Source organism: Phyllobates terribilis, unplaced genomic scaffold (genome assembly GCF_046119375.1).
Source record: "Phyllobates terribilis strain yellow unplaced genomic scaffold, ASM4611937v1 Scaffold_25__1_contigs__length_18738178, whole genome shotgun sequence".
Classification (NCBI taxonomy): Eukaryota; Metazoa; Chordata; class Amphibia; order Anura; family Dendrobatidae; genus Phyllobates; species Phyllobates terribilis.
In genome coordinates this window covers 6337809-6362072 of record NW_027362785.1, presented here as the reverse complement: position 1 = coordinate 6362072, position 24264 = coordinate 6337809, and the positions used below count along the sequence as shown (strand labels likewise).

The 24264-nt window shown below is 44.7% G+C and overlaps 1 protein-coding gene across 3 annotated transcripts in view; it reads left to right on the top strand.

Moving 5' to 3' along the window:
• Nucleotides 1-24264, top strand: part of LOC141176422 (uncharacterized) — a 214349-nt gene that overhangs the window by 151563 nt on the left and 38522 nt on the right. The window lies entirely within an intron of this gene.

Here is a 24264-nt window from a genome sequence, read left to right as displayed (position 1 = left end):
ACATACAGATTTATACAGCCACCACTAGGGGGAGCTTACTACATTCAGATTTATACAGTCACCACTAGGGGAGATCACTACATACAGATTTATACAGCCACCCCTAGAGGGAGCTCACTATATTCAGATTTATACAGTCACCACTAGGGGAGAACACTACATACAGATTTATTCAGTCACCACTAGAGGGAGCTCACTCCATACAGATTTATACAGTCACCACAAGGAGGAGCTCACTCCATACAGATTTATACAGCCACCACTAGAGGGGGCTCACTACATACAGATTTATACAGTGACCACTAGAGGAAGCTCACTACATACAGATTTATACAGTCACCACTAGGGAGAGCTCACTACATACAGACTTATACGGCCACCACTAGGGGGAGCTCACTACATACAGATTTATACAGCCACCACTAGAGGGGGCTCACTACATACAGATTTATACAGTCACCACTAGGGGGAGCTCACTACATACAGATTTATACAGTTACCACTAGAGGGAGCTCACTACATACAGATTTATACAGCCTCCACTAGAGGGAGCTCACTACATACAGATTTATACAGCCACCACTAGGGGGAGCTCACTACATACAGATTTATACAGCCACCACTAGGGGGAGCTCACTACATACAGATTTATACAGCCACCACTAGGGAGAGCTCACTACATACAGATTTATACAGCCACCTCTAGGGAGAGCTCACTATATACAGATTTATACAGTCACGAGTTGGGGGAGCTCACTACATATAGATTTATACAACCACCACTAGGGGGAGCTCACCACATATAGATTTATACAGTCACCACTAAGGGAAGCTCACTGCATACAGATTTATACAGTCACCACTAGAGGGAGCTCACTACATACAGATATATACAGCCACCACTAGATGGAGCTCACTACATACAGATTTATACAGCCACCACTAGGGGGAGCTCACTACATACAGATTTATACAGCCACCACTAGGGGGAGCTCACTACATACAGATTTATACAGCCACCACTAGGGGGAGCTCACTACATACAGATTTATACAGCCACCACTAGGGGGAGCTCACTACATACAGATTTATACCGCCTCCACTAGGGGGAGCTCACTACATACAGATTTATACTGCCACCACTAGAGGAAGCTCACTACATACAGATTTATACAGCCACCACTAGAGGGAGCTCACTACATACAGATTTATACAGCCACCACTAGAGGGAGCTCACTACACACAGATTTATACAGCCCCCACTAGAGGGAGCTCACTATATACAGATTTATACAGTCACCACTAGAGGGAGCTCACTACATACAGATTTATACAGCCACCACTAGAGGGAGCTCAATACATACAGATTTATACAGTCACCACTAGAGGGAGCTCACTACATACAGATTTATACAGCCACCACTAGAAGGAGCTCACTACATACAGATTTATACAGCCACCACTAGAGGGGGCTCACTACATACAGATTTATACAGTCACCACTAGAGGGAGCTCACTACATACAGATTTATACAGCCATCACTAGGAGGAGCTCACTACATACAGATTTATACAGTCACCACTAGAGGGAGCTCACTACATACAGATTTATACAGCCATCACTAGTAGGAGCTCACTACATACAGATTTATACTGTCACCACTAGGGGGAGCTCACTACATACAGATTTATACAGTGACCACTAGGGACGGCTCACTACATATAGATTTATACAGTGACCACTAGAGGGAGCTCACTACATACAGATTTATAATGCCACCACTAGAGGGAGCTTACTCCATACAAATTTATACAGTCACCACTTGAGGGAGCTCACTACATACAGATTTATACAGCCACCACTAGAGGGAGCTCACTATGTACATACAGATTTATACAGTCACCACTACAGGGAGCTCACTACATACAGATTTATACTGTCACCACTAGAGGGAGCTCACTACATACAGATTTATACAGTCACCACTAGATGGAGCTCACTCCATACAGATTTATACAGTCACCACTAGAGGGAGCTCAGTACATACAGATTTATACAGCCAACACTAGGGGGAGCTCAGTACATACAGATTTATACAGTCACCACTAGAGGGAGCTCACTACATAGAGATTTATACAGCCACCACTAGGGGGAGCTCACTACATACAGATTTATACAGTCACCACTAGAGGGGGCTCACTACATACAGATTTATACCGCCACCACTACAGGGAGCTCACTACATACAGATTTATACATCCAACACTAGGGGGAGCTCACTACATACAGATTTATACAGCCACCACTAGAGGGAGCTCACTACATACAGATTTATACAGCCACCACTAGGGGGAGCTCACTACATACAGATTTATACAGTCACCACTAGAGGGAGCTCACTACATACAGATTTATACAGTCACCACTAGGGGGAGCTCACTACGTACAGACTCATACAGTCACCACTAGGGGGAGCTCACTACATACAGATTTATACAGTCACCACTAGAGGGAGCTCACTACATACAGATTTATACCGCCACCACTAGAGGGAGCTCACTACATACAGATTTATACAGCCACCACTAGAGGGAGCTCACTACATACAGATTTATACAGTCACCACTAGGGGGAGCTCACTACATAAAGATTTATACAGTCACCACTAGTGGGAGCTCACTACATACAGACTCATACAGTCACCACTAGGAGGAGCTCACTACATACAGATTTATACAGTCACCACTAGAGGGAGCTCACTACATACAGATTTATACAGCCACCACTAGAGGGAGCTCACTACATACAGATTTATACAGCCACCACTAGAGGAAGCTCACTACATACAGATTTATACAGCCACCACTAGAGGGAGCTCACTACATACAGATTTATACAGTCACCACAAGAGGGAGCTCACTACATACAGATTTATACAGTCACCACTAGGGGGAGCTCACTACATACAGACTCATACAGTCACCACTAGGGGGAGCTCACTACATACAGATTTATACAGTCACCACTAGAGGGAGCTCACTACATACAGATTTATACAGCCACCACTAGAGGGAGCTCACTACATACAGATTTATACAGCCACCACTAGAGGGAGCTCACTACATACAGATTTATACAGCCACCACTAGAGGAAGCTCACTACATACAGATTTATACAGTCACCACTAGAGGGAGCTCACTACATACAGATTTATACAGCCACCACTAGGGGGAGCTCACTACATACAGATTTATACAGTCACCACTAGGGGGAGCTCACTACATACAGATTTATACAGCCGCCACTAGAGGGAGCTCACTAACAGATTTATACAGTCGCCACTAGAGGGAGCTCACTACATACAGATTTATACGGTCTCCACTAGAGGGAGCTCACTACATACAGATTTATACAGTCACCACTTGCGGGAGCTCACTACATACAGATTTATACAGCCACCACTAGAGGGAGCTCACTACATACAGATTTATACAGCCACCACTAGGGGGAGCTCACTACATACAGATTTATACATCTACCACTAGGGGGAGCTCACTACATACAGATTTATACAGTCACCACTAGAGGGAGCTCACTACATACAGATTTATACAGTCACCACTAGAGGGAGCTCACTACATACAGATTTATACAGTCACTACTAGAGGGAGCTCACTACATACAGATTTATACAGCACCACTAGAGGAAGCTCACTACATACAGATTTATACAGCCACCACTAGAGGGAGCTCACTGCATACAAATTTATACAGTCACCACTTGAGGGAGCTCACGACATACAGATTTATACAGCCACCACTAGAGGGAGCTCACTACATACAGATTTATACAGCCACCACTAGAAGGAGCTCACTAACAGATTTATACAGTCACCACTAGAGGGAGCTCACTACATACAGATTTATACAGCCACCACTAGAGGGAGCTCACTACATACAGATTTATACAGTCACCACTAGAGGGAGCTCACTAACAGATTTATACAGTCACCATTAGTGGGAGCTCACTACATAAAGATTTATACAGTCACCACTAGAGGGACCTCACTACATACAGATTTATACAGTCACCACTAGAGGGAGCTCACTACATACAGATTTATACAGCCACCACTAGAGGGAGCTCACTACATACAGATTTATACAGTCACCACTAGAGGGAGCTCACTACATACAGATTTATACAGCCACCACTAGGGGGAGCTAACTACATACAGATTTATACAGCCACCACTAGAGGGAGCTCACTACATGCAGATTTATAAAGCCACCACTAGAGGGAGCTCACTACATACAGATTTATACAGCCACCACTAGAGGGAGCTCACTACATACAGATTTATACAGCCACCACTAGAGGGAGCTCGCTACATACAGATTTATACAGCCACCACTAGAGGAAGCTCACTACATACAGGTTTATACAGCCACCACTAGAGGTAGCTCACTACATACAGATTTATACAGTCACTATTAGAGGGAGTTCACTACATACAGATTTATACAGTCACCACTAGAGGGAGCTCACAACATACAGATTTATACAGTCACCACTAGAGGGAGCTCACTACATACAGATTTATACAGCCACCACTAGTGGGAGCTCACTACATACAGATTTATACAGCCACCACTAGAGGGAGCTCACTACATACAGATTTATACAGCCACCACTAGAGGAAGCTCACTACATACAGATTTATACAGTCACCACTAGAGGGAGCTCACTACATACAGATTTATACAGCCACCACTAGTGGGAGCTCACTACATACAGATTTATACAGCCACCACTAGAGGGAGCTCACTACATACAGATTTATACAGTCAACACTAGAGGGAGCTCACTATATACAGATTTATACAGTCACCACTAGAGGGAGCTCACTACATACAGATTTATACAGTCACCACTAGAGGGAGCTCACTACATACAGATTCATACAGTCACCACTAGAGGGAGCTCACTACACACAGATTTATACAGCCATCACTAGGGTGAGCTCACTACATACAGATTTATACAGAAACCACTAGGGGGAGCTCACTACATACAGATTTATACAGCCACCACTAGAGGGAGCTCATTACATACAGATTTATACAGCCACCACTTGAGGGAGCTCACTATATACAGATTTATACAGCCACCACTAGGGGGAGCTCACTACATAGATTTATACAGCCATCACTAGGGGGAGCTCACTACATACAGATTTATACAGTCACCACTAGAGGGAGCTCACTACATACAGATTTATACAGCCATCACTAGGGGGAGCTCACTACATACAGATTTATACAGCCACCACTAGATGGAGCTCACTATATACAGATTTATACAGCCACCACTAGAGTAAGCTCACTATATACAGATTTATACAGCCACCACTAGGGGGAGCTCACTACATACTGATTTATACGGCCACCACTAGATGGAGCTCACTAAATACAGATTTATACAGCCACCACTAGGGGAAGCTCACTACATACAGATTTATACAGCCACCACTAGGGAGAGCTCACTACATACAGATTTATACAGTCACCACTAGAAGGAGCTCACTACTTACAGATTTATACAGCCACCACTGGGGGGAGCTCACTACATACAGATTTATACAGCCACCACTAGAGGGAGCTCACTACATACAGATTTATACAGCCACCACTAGAGGGAGCTCACTACATACAGATTTATACAGCCACCACTAGGGGGAGCTCACTACATACAGATTTATACAGTCACCACTAGGGGGAGATCACTACATACAGATTTATACAGCCACCACTAGAGGGAGGTCACTACATACAGATTTATACAGCCATCACTAGGGGGAGCTCACTACATACAGATTTATAAAGTCACCACTATAGGGAGCTCACTACATACAGATTTATACACCCACCACTAGGGGGAGCTCACTACATACAGATTTATACAGCCACCACTAGGGGGAGCTCACTAACAGATTTATACAGTCACCACTAGGGGGAGCTCACTACATACAGATTTATACAGCCACCACTAGAGAGGGCTCACTACATACAGATTTATACAGTCACCACTAGAGGGAGCTCACTACATACAGATTTATACAGCCACCACTAAAGGGAGCTCACTACATACAGATTTATACAGCCACCACTAGAGGGAGCTCACTACATACAGATTTATACAGCCATCACTAGGGGGGAGCTCACTACATACAGATTTATACAGTCACCACTAGAGGGAGCTCACTACATACAGATTTATACAGCCACCACTAGGGGGAGCTCACTAACAGATTTATACAGCCACCACTAGGGGGAGCTCAATAGCAGATTTATACAGTCACCACTAGGGGGAGCTCACTACTTACAGGTTTATACAACCACCACTAGAGGGGGCTCACTACATACAGATTTATACAGTCACCACTAGAGGGAGCTCACTACATACAGCTTTATACAGCCACCACTAGAGGGAGGTCACTACATACAGATTTATACAGCCATCACTAGGGGGAGCTCACTACATACAGATTTATACAGTCACCACTAGGGGGAGCTCACTACATACAGATTTATACAGCCACCACTAGAGGGAGGTCACTACATACAGATTTATACAGCCATCACTAGGGGGAGCTCACTACATACAGATTTATACAGTCACCACTATAGGGAGCTCACTACATACAGATTTATACAGCCACCACTAGGGGGAGCTCACTAACAGATTTATACAGCCACCTCTAGAGGGGGCTCACTACATACAGATTTATACAGTCACCGCAAGAGGGAGCTCACTACATACAGATTTATACAGTCACCACTAAAGGGAGCTCACTACATACAGATTTATGCCGCCACCACTAGAGGGAGCTCACTACATACAGATTTATACAGCCATCACTAGGGGGAGCTCACTACATACAGATTTATACCGTCACCACTAGAGGGAGCTCACTACATACAGATTTATACAGCCACCACTAGGGGGAGCTCACTAACAGATTTATACAGCCACCACTAGGGGGAGATCACTAACAGATTTATACAGTCACCACTAGGGGGAGCTCACTACATACAGATTTATACAGCCACCACTAGAGGGGGCTCACTACATACAGATTTATACAGTCACCACTAAAGGGAGCTCACTACATACAGATTTATACAGTCACCACTAAAGGGAGCTCACTACATACAGATTTATACAACCACCACTAGGGGGAGCTCACTAACAGATTTATACAGCCACCACTAGGGGGAGCTCACTACATACAGATTTATACAGCCATCACTAGCGGGAGCTCACTACATTCAGATTTATACAGTCACCACTAGAGGGAGCTCACTACATACAGATTTATACAGCCACCACTAGAGGGAGCTCACTACATACTGATTTATACGGCCACCACTAGAGAGAGCTCACTACATACTGATTTATACGGCCACCACTAGATGGAGGTCACTACATACAGATTTATACAGCCACCACTAGAGGGAGCTCACTACATACAGATTTATACAGCCACCACTAGGGGAGCTCACTACATACAGATTTATACAGCCACCACTAGGGGGAGCTCACTACATACAGATTTATACAGTCTCCACTAGGGGGAGCTCACTACATACAGATTTATACAGTCACCACTAGAGGGAGCTCACTACATACAGATTTATACAGTCACCACTAAAGGGAGCTCACTACATACAGATTTATACAGCCACCACTAGGGGGAGCTCACTACATACAGATTTATACAGTCACCACTAGGAGGCGCTCACTACATACAGATTTATACAGTCTCCACTAGGGGGAGGTCACTACATACAGATTTATACAGTCACCACTAGGAGGAGCTCACTACATACAGATTTATACAGTCACGAGTTGGGGGAGCTCACTACATATAGATTTATACAACCACCACTAGGGGGAGCTCACTACATACAGATTTATACAGTCACCACTAGAGGGAGCTCACTACATACAGATTTATACAATCACCACTAGGGGGAGCTCACTGCATACAGATTTATACAGCCACCACTAGGAGGAGCTCACTACATACAGATTTATACAGTCACCACTAGAAGGAGCTCACTACATACAGATTTATACAGCCACCACTAGAGGGAGCTCACTACATACAGATTTATACAGCCACCACTAGGGGGAGACCACTGCATACAGATTTATACAGTCACCACTAGGGACGGCTCACTACACACAGATTTATACAGTCACCACTAGAGGGAGCTCACTATATACAGATATATACAGTCACCACTAGAGGGAGCCCACTACATATAGATTTATACAACCACCACTATGGGGAGCTCACTACATACAGATTTATACAGCCACCACTAGAGGGGGCTCACTACATACAGATTTATACAGTCACCACTAGTGGGAGATCACTACATACAGATTTATACAGCCACCACTAGGGGGACCTCACTACATACAGATTTATACAGCCACCACTAGGGGGAGCTCACTACATACAGATTTATACAGCCACCACTAGGGGGAGCTCACTACATACAGATTTATACAGTCACCACTAGAGGGAGCTCACTACATACAGATTTATACAGCCACCACAAGAGGGAGCTCACTGCATACAGATTTATACAGCCACCACTAGAGGGAGCTCACTGCATACAGATTTCTACAGCCACCACTAGGGGGAGCTCACTACATATAGATTTGTACAGCCACCACTAGGGGGAGCTCACTACATGCAGATTTATACATTTACCACTAGGGGGAGCTCACTACATATAGATTTATACAGTCACCACTAGAGGGAGCTCACTACATACAGATATATACAGCCACCACTAGAGGGAGCTCACTACATACAGATTTATACAGCCACCACTAGAGGGAGCTCACTACATACAGATTTATACAGCCACCACTAGTGGTAGCTCACTACATACAGATTTATACAGCCCCCACTAGAGGGAGCTCACTAGATACAGATTTATACAGCCACCACTAGAGGGAGCTCACTACATACAGATTTATACAATCACCACTAGGGGGAGCTCACTACATACAGATTTATACAGCCACCACTAGGTGAAGCTCACTACATACAGATTTATACAGTCACCACTAGAGGGAGCTCACTATATACAGATTTATACAGCCACCACTAGAGGGAGCTCACTACATACAGATTTATACAGTCACCACTAGGGATAGCTCACTACATACAGATTTATACAGCCACCACTAGTGGGAGCTCAGTACATACAGATTTATACAGTCACCACTAGAGGGGGCTCACTACATACAGATTTATACAGCCACCACTAGAGGGAGCTCACTACATACAGATTTATACAGCCACCACTAGAGGGAGCTCACTACATACAGATTTATACAGCCCCCACTAGAGGGAGCTCACTACATACAGATTTATACAGCCACCACTAGTGGTAGCTCACTACATACAGATTTATACAGCCCCCACTAGAGGGAGCTCACTAGATACAGATTTATACAGCCACCACTAGAGGGAGCTCACTACATACAGATTTATACAGCCACCACTAGAGGGAGCTCACTACATACAGATTTATACAGCCACCACTAGAGGGAGCTCACTACATACAGATTTATACAGCCACCACTAGTGGTAGCTCACTACATACAGATTTATACAGCCCCCACTAGAGGGAGCTCACTAGATACAGATTTATACAGCCACCACTAGAGGGAGCTCACTACATACAGATTTATACAATCACCACTAGGGGGAGCTCACTACATACAGATTTATACAGCCACCACTAGGGGAAGCTCACTACATACAGATTTATACAGTCACCACTAGAGGGAGCTCACTATATACAGATTTATACAGCCACCACTAGAGGGAGCTCACTACATACAGATTTATACAGTCACCACTAGGGATAGCTCACTACATACAGATTTATACAGCCACCACTAGTGGGAGCTCAGTACATACAGATTTATACAGTCACCACTAGAGGGAGCTCACTACATACAGATTTATACAGTCACCACTAGAAGGAGCTCACTACATACAGATTTATACAGTCACCACTAGAGGGAGCTCACTACATACAGATTTATACAGCCACCACTAGAGGGAGCTCACTGCATACAGATTTATACAGCCACCACTAGAGGGATCTCACTACATACAGATTTATACAGTCACCACTAGGAGGAGCTCACTACATACAGATTTGTACAGCCACCACTAGAGGGAGCTCACTACATACAGATTTATACAGCCACCACTAGGAGGAGCTCACCACATACAGATTTATACAGCCACCACTAGAGGGAGCTCACTACATTCAGATTTATACAGCCACCACTAGGGGGAGCTCACTACATACAGATTTATACAGCCACCACTAGGGAGAGCTCACTACATACAGATTTATACAGTCACCACTAGAGGAAGCTCAGTACATAAAGATTTATACAGTCACCACTAGAGGGATCTCACTACATACAGATTTATACAGCCACCACTAGGGGGAGCTCACTACATACAGATTTATACAGTCACCACGAGGGGGAGCTCACTACATACAGATTTATACAGTCACCACTAGGGGGAGCTCACTACATACAGATTTATACAGTCACCACTAGGAGGAGCTCACTACATACAGGTTTATACAGCCACCACTAGAGGGGGCTCACTACATACAGATTTATACAGCCCCCACTAGAGGGAGCTCACTACATACAGATTTATACAGTCACAACTAGAGGGAGCTCACTACATACAGATTTATACAGTCACCACTAGAGGGAGCTCACTACATACAGATTTATACAGTCACCACTAGGGGGAGCTCACTACATACAGATTTATACAGTCCCCACTTGCGGGAGCTCACTACATACAGATTTATACAGCCACCACTAGAGGGAGCTCACTACATACAGATTTATACAGTCTCCACTAGAGGGAGCTCACTACATACAGATTTATACAGTCACCACTTGCGGGAGCTCACTACATACAGATTTATACAGCCACCACTAGAGGGAGCTCACTACATACAGATTTATACAGCCACCACTAGGGGGAGCTCACTACATACAGATTTATACAGTCACCACTAGGGGGAGCTCACTACATACAGATTTATACAGCCACCACTAGAGGGAGCTCACTACATACAGATTTATACAGCCACCACTAGAGGGAGCTCACTACATACAGATTTATACAGCTACCACTAGGGGGAGCTCACTACATACAGATTTATACAGTCACCACTAGAGGGAGCTCACTACATACAGATTTATACAGTCACCACTAGAGGGAGCTCACTACATACAGATTTATACAGTCACCACTAGAGGGAGCTCACTACATACAGATTTATACAGTCACCACTAGGGGGAGCTCACTACATACAGATTTATACAGTCCCCACTAGGGGGAGCTCACTACATACAGATCTATACAGTCAACACTAGAGGGAGCTCACTACTTACTGATTTATACAACCACCACTAGCGGGAGCTCACTACATACAGATTTATACAGCCACCACTAGGGGGAGCTCACTGCATACAGATTTATACAGCCAGCACTAGAGGGAGCTCACTGCATACAGATTTATACAGCCAGCACTAGAGGGAGCTAACTGCATACAAATTTATACAGCCACCACTAGAGGGAGCTCACTACATACAGATTTATACAGCCACCACTAGGGGGAGATCACTACATACAGATTTACACAGTCACCACTAGGGGGAGCTCACTACATACAGATTTATACAGCCACCACTAGAGGGAGCTCACTACATACAGATTTATACAGTCACCACTAGGGGGAGCTCACTACATACAGATTTATACAGTCACCACTAGGGGGAGCTCACTACATACAGATCTATACAGTCACCACTAGGGGGAGCTCACTACATACAGATTTATACAGTCACCACTAGGGGGAGCTCACTACATACAGATCTATACAGTCACCACTAGGGGGAGCTCACTACATACAGATCTATACAGTCACCGCTAGAGGGAGCTCACTACTTACTGATTTATACAGCCACCACTAGCGGGAGCTCACTACATGCAGATTTATACAGCCACCACTAGAGGGAGCTCACTACATACAGATTTATACAGCTACCACTAGGGGGAGCTCACTGCATACAGATTTATACAGCCACCACTAGAGGGAGCTCACTACTTACTGATTTATACAGCCACCACTAGCGGGAGCTCACTACATACAGATTTATACAGTCACCACTAGGGGGAGCTCACTACATACAGATTTATACAGCCACCACTAGAGGGAGCTCACTACTTACTGATTTATACAGCCACCACTAGCGGGAGCTCACTGCATACAGATTTATACAGTCACCACTAGAGGGAGCTCACTACATACAGATTTATACAGCTACCAGTAGGGGGAGCTCACTGCATACAGATTTATACAGCTACCACTAGGGGGAGCTCACTGCATACAGATTTATACAGCCAGCACTAGAGGGAGCTAACTGCATACAAAATTATACAGCCACCACTAGAGGGAGCTCACTACATACAGATTTATACAGCCACCACTAGGGGGAGCTCACTACATACAGATTTATACAGTCACCACTAGGGGGAGCTCACTACATACAGATTTATACAGTCACCACTAGAGGGAGCTAACTACATACAGATTTATACAGTCACCACTAGAGGGAGCTCACTACATACAGATTTATACAGTCACCACTAGGGGGAGCTCACTACATACAGATCTATACAGTCACCACTAGGGGGAGCTCACTACATACAGATTTATACAGTCACCACTAGGGGGAGCTCACTACATACAGATTTATACAGCCAACACTAGAGGGAGCTCACTACTTACTGATTTATACAGCCACCTCTAGCGGGAGCTCACTACATACAGATTTATACAGCCACCACTAGAGGGAGCTCACTACATACAGATTTATACAGTCACCACTAGAGGGAGGTCACTACATACAGATTTATACAGCCACCCCTAGCGGGAGCTCACTACATACAGATTTATACAGCCACCTCTAGCGGGAGCTCACTACATACAGATTTATACAGCCACCACTAGAGGGAGCTCACTACATACAGATTTATACAGTCACCACTAGAGAGAGCTCACTACATAAAGATTTATACAGCCACCACTAGGAGGAGATCATTACAAACAGATTTATACAGTCACCACTAGGGGGAGCTCACTGCATACAGATTTATACAGTCACCACTATTAGGAGCTCACTACATACAGATTTATACAGCCACTACTAGAGGGAGCTCACTACATACAGATTTATACAGCCACCACTAGAGGGGACTCACTACGTACAGATTTATACACCCACCACTAGAGGGAGCTCACTACATACAGATTTATACAACCACCACTAGAGGGGGCTCACTGCATACAGATTTATACAGTCACCACTAGAGGAAGCGCACTACATACAGATTTATACAGTCACCACTAGAGGGAGCTCACTACATAAAGATTTATACAGTCACAACTAGGGGGAGCTCACTACATACAGATTTATACAGCCACCACTAGAGGGAGCTCACTACATACAGATTTATACAGTCACCACTAGAGGGAGCTCACTACATACAGATTTATACAGCCACCACTAGGGAGAGCTCACTACATAAAGATTTATACAGCCACCACTAGGAGGAGATCATTACAAACAGATTTATACAGTCACCACTAGGGGGAGCTCACTGCATACAGATTTATACAGTCACCACTATTAGGAGCTCACTACATACAGATTTATACAGCCACTACTAGAGGGAGCTCACTACATACAGATTTATACAGTCACCACTAGAGGGAGCTCACTACATACAGATTTATACAGTCACCACTAGGGGGAGCTCACTACATACAGATCTATACAGTCACCACTAGGGGGAGCTCACTACTTACTGATTTATGCAACCACCACTAGCGGGAGCTCACTACATACAGATTTATACAGTCACCACTAGAGGGGGCTCACTACATACAGATTTCTACAGCCACCACTAGAGGGGGCTCACTACATACAGATTTATACAGTGACCACTAGAGGGGGCTCACTACATACAGATTTATACAGTCACCACTATAGGGAGCTCACTACATACAGATTTATACAGTCACCACTAGAGGGAGCTCACTACATACAGATTTATACAGTCACCACTAGGGGGAGCTCACTACATACAGATCTATACAGTCACCACTAGAGGGAGCTCACTACTTACTGATTTATACAACCACCACTAGCGGGAGCTCACTACATACAGATTTATACAGCCACCACTAGGGGGAGCTCACTGCATACAGATTTATACAGCCAGCACTAGAGGGAGCTAACTGCATACAAATTTATACAGCCACCACTAGAGGGAGCTCACTACATACAGATTTATACAGCCACCACTAGGGGGAGCTCACTACATACAGATTTATACAGCCACCACTAGGGGAACTCACTACATACAGATTTATACAGTCACCACTAGAGGGAGCTCACTACATACAGATTTATACAGTCACCACTAGGGGGAGCTGACTACATACAGATTTATACAGTCACCACTAGGGGGAGCTCACTACATACAGAACTATACAGTCACCACTAGGGGGAGCTCACTACATACAGATTTATACAGTCACCACTAGGGGGAGCTCACTACATGCAGATCTATACAGCCACCACTAGAGGGAGCTCACTACTTACTGATTTATACAGCCACCACTAGCGGGAGCTCACTACATACAGATTTATACAGCCACCACTAGAGGGAGCTCACTACATACAGATTTATACAGTCACCACTAGAGGGAGCTCACTACATACAGATTTATACAGTCACCACTAGGGGGAGCTCACTACATACAGATCTATACAGTCACCACTAGGGGGAGCTCACTACATACATATCTATACAGTCACCACTAGAGGGAGCTCACTACTTACTGATTTATACAGCCACCACTAGCGGGAGCTCACTACATGCAGATTTATACAGCCACCACTAGAGGGAGCTCACTACATACAGATTTATACAGCTACCACTAGGGGGAGCTCACTGCATACAGATTTATACAGCCACCACTAGAGGGAGCTCACTACTTACTGATTTATACAGCCACCACTAGAGGGAGCTCACTACATACAGATTTATACAGCCACTACTAGAGGGAGCTCACTACTTACTGATTTATACAGCCACCACTAGCAGGAGCTCACTACATACAGATTTATACAGTCACCACTAGAGGGAGCTCACTACATACAGATTTATACAGCTACCAGTAGGGGGAGCTCACTGCATACAGATTTATACAGCTACCACTAGGGGGAGCTCACTGCATACAGATTTATACAGCCAGCACTAGAGGGAGCTAACTGCATACAAATTTATACAGCCACCACTAGAGGGAGCTCACTACATACAGATTTATACAGCCACCACTAGGGGGAGCTCACTACATACAGATTTATACAGTCACCACTAGGGGGAGCTCACTACATACAGATTTATACAGTCACCACTAGAGGGAGCTCACTACATACAGATTTATACAGTCACCACTAGAGGGAGCTCACTACATACAGATTTATACAGTCACCACTAGGGGGAGCTCACTACATACAGATCTATACAGTCACCACTAGGGGGAGCTCACTACATACAGATTTATACAGTCACCACTAGAGGGAGCTCACTACATATAGATTTATACAGCCACCACTAGGGAGAGCTCACTACATACAGATTTATACAGTCACCACTATTGGGAGCTCACTACATACAGATTTATACAGCCACCACTAGAGGGAGCTGACTACGTACAGATTTATACAGCCACCACTAGAGGGGGCTCACTACGTACAGGTTTATACAGCCACCACTAGAGGGGGCTCACAACATACAGATTTATACAGCCACCACTAGGGGGAGCTCACTACATACAGATTTATACAACCACCACTAGAGGGAGCTCACTACATACAGATTTATACAACCACCACTAGAGGGGGCTCACTGCATACAGATTTATACAGTCACCACTAGAGGAAGCGCACTACATACAAATTTATACAGTCACCACTAGAGGGAGCTCACTGCATACAGATTTATACAGCCACCACTAGGGGGAGCTCACTACATACAGATTTATACAGCCACCACTAGGGGGAGCTCCCAACATACAGACTTACACATCCACCACTAGAGGGAGCTCACTGCATGCAGATTCATACAGTCACTACTAGGGGGAGCTCACTACATACAGATTTATACAGCCACCACTAGAGGAAGCTCACTACATACAGATTTATACAGCCACCACTAGGAGGAGCTCACTACATACAGATTTATACAGTCACCACTAGAGGGAGCTCACTACATACAGATTTATACAGCCACCACTAGAGGGAGCTCACTACATACAGATTTATAGAGCCACCACTAGAGGGAGCTCCCAACATACAGACTTAGACAGCCACCACTAGAGGGAGCTCACTGCATACAGATTTATACAACCACCACTAGGGGGAGCTCACTATATACAGATTTATACAGTCACCACTAGGGGGAGCTCCCAACATGCAGAATTATACTGTCACCACTAGGGGGAGCTCACTACATACAGATTTATACAACCACCACTAGAGGAAGCTCACTACTTACAGATTTACACAGTCTCCACTAGAGGGAGCTCACTACATACAGATTTATACAGTCACCACTAGGGGGAGCTCACTACATACAGATTTATACAGTCACCACTAGGGGGAGCTCACTACATACAGATCTATACAGTCACCACTAGGGGGAGCTCACTACATACAGATCTATACAGTCACCGCTAGAGGGAGCTCACTACTTACTGATTTATACAGCCACCACTAGCGGGAGCTCACTACATGCAGATTTATACAGCCACCACTAGAGGGAGCTCACTACATACAGATTTATACAGCTACCACTAGGGGGAGCTCACTGCATACAGATTTATACAGCCACCACTAGAGGGAGCTCACTACTTACTGATTTATACAGCCACCACTAGCGGGAGCTCACTACATACAGATTTATACAGTCACCACTAGGGGGAGCTCACTACATACAGATTTATACAGCCACCACTAGAGGGAGCTCACTACTTACTGATTTATACAGCCACCACTAGCGGGAGCTCACTGCATACAGATTTATACAGTCACCACTAGAGGGAGCTCACTACATACAGATTTATACAGCTACCAGTAGGGGGAGCTCACTGCATACAGATTTATACAGCTACCACTAGGGGGAGCTCACTGCATACAGATTTATACAGCCAGCACTAGAGGGAGCTAACTGCATACAAAATTATACAGCCACCACTAGAGGGATCTCACTACATACAGATTTATACAGCCACCACTAGGGGGAGCTCACTACATACAGATTTATACAGTCACCACTAGGGGGAGCTCACTACATACAGATTTATACAGTCACCACTAGAGGGAGCTAACTACATACAGATTTATACAGTCACCACTAGAGGGAGCTCACTACATACAGATTTATACAGTCACCACTAGGGGGAGCTCACTACATACAGATCTATACAGTCACCACTAGGGGGAGCTCACTACATACAGATTTATACAGTCACCACTAGGGGGAGCTCACTACATACAGATTTATACAGCCAACACTAGAGGGAGCTCACTACTTACTGATTTATACAGCCACCTCTAGCGGGAGCTCACTACATACAGATTTATACAGCCACCACTAGAGGGAGCTCACTACATACAGATTTATACAGTCACCACTAGAGGGAGGTCACTACATACAGATTTATACAGCCACCTCTAGCGGGAGCTCACTACATACAGATTTATACAGCCACCTCTAGCGGGAGCTCACTACATACAGATTTATACAGCCACCACTAGAGGGAGCTCACTACATACAGATTTATACAGTCACCACTAGAGGGAGCTCACTACATACAGATTTATACAGCCACCACTAGGGAGAGCTCACTACATAAAGATTTATACAGCCACCACTAGGAGGAGATCATTACAAACAGATTTATACAGTCACCACTAGGGGGAGCTCACTGCATACAGATTTATACAGTCACCACTATTAGGAGCTCACTACATACAGATTTATACAGCCACTACTAGAGGGAGCTCACTACATACAGATTTATACAGCCACCACTAGAGGGGACTCACTACGTACAGATTTATACACCCACCACTAGAGGGAGCTCACTACATACAGATTTATACAACCACCACTAGAGGGGGCTCACTGCATACAGATTTATACAGTCACCACTAGAGGAAGCGCACTACATACAGATTTATACAGTCACCACTAGAGGGAGCTCACTACATAAAGATTTATACAGTCACAACTAGGGGGAGCTCACTACATACAGATTTATACAGCCACCACTAGAGGGAGCTCACTACATAACGATTTATACAGTCACCACTAGAGGGGGCTCACTACATACAGATTTCTACAGCCACCACTAGAGGGGGCTCACTACATACAGATTTATACAGTGACCACTAGAGGGGGCTCACTACATACAGATTTATACAGTCACCACTATAGGGAGCTCACTACATACAGATTTATACAGTCACCACTAGAGGGAGCTCACTACATACAGATTTATACAGTCACCACTAGGGGGAGCTCACTACATACAGATCTATACAGTCACCACTAGAGGGAGCTCACTACTTACTGATTTATACAACCACCACTAGCGGGAGCTCACTACATACAGATTTATACAGCCACCACTAGGGGGAGCTCACTGCATACAGATTTATACAGCCAGCACTAGAGGGAGCTAACTGCATACAAATTTATACAGCCACCACTAGAGGGAGCTCACTACATACAGATTTATACAGCCACCACTAGGGGGAGCTCACTACATACAGATTTATACAGCCACCACTAGGGGAACTCACTACATACAGATTTATACAGTCACCACTAGAGGGAGCTCACTACATACAGATTTATACAGTCACCACTAGGGGGAGCTGACTACATACAGATTTATACAGTCACCACTAGGGGGAGCTCACTACATACAGAACTATACAGTCACCACTAGGGGGAGCTCACTACATACAGATTTATACAGTCACCACTAGGGGGAGCTCACTACATGCAGATCTATACAGCCACCACTAGAGGGAGCTCACTACTTACTGATTTATACAGCCACCACTAGCGGGAGCTCACTACATACAGATTTATACAGCCACCACTAGAGGGAGCTCACTACATACAGATTTATACAGTCACCACTAGAGGGAGCTCACTACATACAGATTTATACAGTCACCACTAGGGGGAGCTCACTACATACAGATCTATACAGTCACCACTAGGGGGAGCTCACTACATACATATCTATACAGTCACCACTAGAGGGAGCTCACTACTTACTGATTTATACAGCCACCACTAGCGGGAGCTCACTACATGCAGATTTATACAGCCACCACTAGAGGGAGCTCACTACATACAGATTTATACAGCTACCACTAGGGGGAGCTCACTGCATACAGATTTATACAGCCACCACTAGAGGGAGCTCACTACATACAGATTTATACAGCCACTACTAGAGGGAGCTCACTACTTACTGATTTATACAGCCACCACTAGCAGGAGCTCACTACATACAGATTTATACAGTCACCACTAGAGGGAGCTCACTACATACAGATTTATACAGCTACCAGTAGGGGGAGCTCACTGCATACAGATTTATACAGCTACCACTAGGGGGAGCTCACTGCATACAGATTTATACAGCCAGCACTAGAGGGAGCTAACTGCATACAAATTTATACAGCCACCACTAGAGGGAGCTCACTACATACAGATTTATACAGCCACCACTAGGGGGAGCTCACTACATACGGATTTATACAGTCACCACTAGGGGGAGCTCACTACATACAGATTTATACAGTCACCACTAGAGGGAGCTCACTACATACAGATTTATACAGTCACCACTAGAGGGAGCTCACTACATACAGATTTATACAGTCACCACTAGGGGGAGCTCACTACATACAGATCTATACAGTCACCACTAGGGGGAGCTCACTACATACAGATTTATACAGTCACCACTAGAGGGAGCTCACTACATATAGATTTATACAGCCACCACTAGGGAGAGCTCACTACATACAGATTTATACAGTCACCACTATTGGGAGCTCACTACATACAGATTTATACAGTCACCACTAGAGGGAGCTCACTACATACAGATTTATACAGCCACCACTAGAGGGAGCTGACTACGTACAGATTTATACAGCCACCACTAGAGGGGGCTCACTACGTACAGGTTTATACAGCCACCACTAGAGGGGGCTCACAACATACAGATTTATACAGCCACCACTAGGGGGAGCTCACTACATACAGATTTATACAACCACCACTAGAGGGAGCTCACTACATACAGATTTATACAACCACCACTAGAGGGGGCTCACTGCATACAGATTTATACAGTCACCACTAGAGGAAGCGCACTACATACAAATTTATACAGTCACCACTAGAGGGAGCTCACTGCATACAGATTTATACAGCCACCACTAGGGGGAGCTCACTACATACAGATTTATACAGCCACCACTAGGGGGAGCTCCCAACATACAGACTTACACATCCACCACTAGAGGGAGCTCACTGCATGCAGATTCATACAGTCACTACTAGGGGGAGCTCACTACATACAGATTTATACAGCCACCACTAGAGGAAGCTCACTACATACAGATTTATACAGCCACCACTAGGAGGAGCTCACTACATACAGATTTATACAGTCACCACTAGAGGGAGCTCACTACATACAGATTTATACAGCCACCACTAGAGGGAGCTCACTACATACAGATTTATAGAGCCACCACTAGGCGGAGCTCCCAACATACAGACTTAGACAGCCACCACTAGAGGGAGCTCACTGCATACAGATTTATACAACCACCACTAGGGGGAGCTCACTATATACAGATTTATACAGTCACCACTAGGGGGAGCTCCCAACATGCAGAATTATACTGTCACCACTAGGGGGAGCTCACTACATACAGATTTATACAACCACCACTAGAGGAAGCTCACTACTTCCAGATTTACACAGTCTCCACTAGAGGGAGCTCACTACATACAGATTTATACAGTCACCACTAGGGGGAGCTCACTATATACAGATTTGTACAGCCACCACTAGTGGGAGCTCACTACATACAGATTTATACAGTCACCACTAGAGGGAGCTCACTACATACAGATTTATACATCCACCACTAGGGGGAGCTCACTACATACAGATTTATACAGCCACCACTAGGGGGAGCTCACTACATACAGATTTATACAGCCACCACTAGAGGGAGCTCACTACATACAGATTTATACAGCCACCACTAGAGGGAGCTCACTACATACAGATTTATACTGCCACCACTAGAGGGAGCTCACTACATACAGATTTATACAGCCACCACTAGGAGGAGAGCACTACATACAGATTTATACAGTCACCACTAGGGGGAGCTCACTACATACAGATTTATACAGTCACCACTAGAGGGAGCTCACTACATACAGATTTATACAGCCACCACTAGAGGGAGTTCACTACATACAGATTTATACAGTCACCACTAGAGGGAGCTCACTACATACAGATTTATACAGTCACCACTAGTGGGAGCTCACTACATACAGATTTATACAGCCACCACTAGAGAGGGCTCACTACGTGCAGATTTATACAGCCACCACTAGAGGGAGCTCACTACATACAGATTTATACAGCCACCACTAGAGAGGGCTCACTACGTACAGATTTATACAGCCACCACTAGAGTGGGCTCACAACCTACAGATTTATACAGCCACCACTAGGGGGAGATCACTACATACAGATTTATACACCCACCACTAGAGGGAGCTCACTACATACAGATTTATACAACCACCACTAGAGGGGGCTCACTGCATACAGATTTATACAGTCACCACTAGAGGAAGCGCACTACATACAGATTTATACAGTCACTCACCACTAGAGGGAGCTCACTACATATAGATTTATACAACCACCACTAGACGGGGCTCACTGCATACAGATTTATACAGCTACCACTAGAGGAAGCGCACGACATACAGATTTATACAGTCACCACTAGAGGGAGCTCACTACATACAGATTTATACAGTCACCACTAGAGGAAGCTCACTACATACAGATTTATACAGCCACCACTAGGGGGAGCTCACTACATACAGATTTATACACCCACCACTAGAGGGAGCTCACTACATACAGATTTATACAACCACCACTAGAGGGGGCCCACTGCATACAGATTTATACAGCCACCACTAGGAGGAGCTCACTACATACAGATTTATACAGTCACCACTAGGGGGAGATCACTACATACAGATTTATACAGTCACCACTAGAGGGAGCTCACTACATACAGATTTATACAGTCACCACTATAGGGAGCTCACTACATACAGATTTATACAGCCACCACTAGAGGGAGCTCACTACATACAGATTTATACAGTCACCACTAGAGGGAGCTCACTACATACAGATTTATACAGTCACCACTAGAGGGAGCTCACTACATACAGATTTATGCAGTCACCACTAGGGGGAGCTCACTACATACAGATTTATACAGCCACCACTAGGGGGAGCTCACTACATACAGATTTATACAGCCACCACTAGAGGGGGCTCACTACATACAGATTTATACATCCACCACTAGGGGGAGCTCACTACATACAGATTTATACAGCCACCACTAGGGGGAGCTCACTACATACAGATTTATACAGCCACCACTAGAGGGAGCTCACTACTTACAGATTTATACAGCCACCACTAGAGGGAGCTCACTACATACAGATTTACACAGTCACCACTAGGGGGAGCTCACTACATACATATTTATACAGTCACCACTAGAGTGAGCTCACTACATACAGATTTATACAGCCACCACTAGAGGGAGGTCACTACATACAGATTTATACAGTCACCACTAGAGGGAGCTCACTACATACAGATTTATACAGCCACCACTAGAGAGGGCTCACTACGTGCAGATTTATACAGCCACCACTAGAGGGAGCTCACTACATACAGATTTATACAGCCACCACTAGAGAGGGCTCACTACGTACAGATTTATACAGCCACCACTAGAGGGGGCTCACAACATACAGATTTATACAGCCACCACTAGGGGGAGCTCACTACATACAGATTTATACACCCACCACTAGAGGGAGCTCACTACATACAGATTTATACAACCACCACTAGAGTGGGCTCACTGCATACAGATTTATACAGTCACCACTAGAGGGTGCTCACTACATACAGATTTATACAGTCACCACTAGAGGAAGCTCACTACATACAGATTTATACAACCACCACTAGAGGGGGTTCACTGCATACAGATTTATACAGCCACCACTAGAGGGAGCTCACTACATACAGATTTATACAGCCACCACTAGGAGGAGCTCACTACATACAGATTTATACAGTCACCACTAGGGGGAGATCACTACATACAGATTTATACAGTCACCACTAGAGGGAGCTCACTACATACAGATTTATACAGTCACCACTATAGGGAGCTCACTACATACAGATTTATACAGCCACCACTAGAGGGAGCTCACTACATACAGATTTATACAGTCACCACTAGAGGGAGCTCACTACATACAGATTTATACAGTCACCACTAGAGGGAGCTCACTACATGCAAATTTATACAGCCACCACTAGAGGGAGCTCACTACATACAGATTTATACAGCCACCACTAGAGGGAGCTCACTACATATAGATTTATACAGTCACCACTAGAGGGAGCTCACTACATGCAAATTTATACAACCACCACTAGAGGGAGCTCACTACATACAGATTTATACAGTCACCACTAGGAGGTGCTCACTACATACAGATTTATACAGTCACCACTAGGGGGAGCTCACTTCATACAGATTTATGCAGTCACCACTAGGGGGAGCTCACTACATACAGATTTA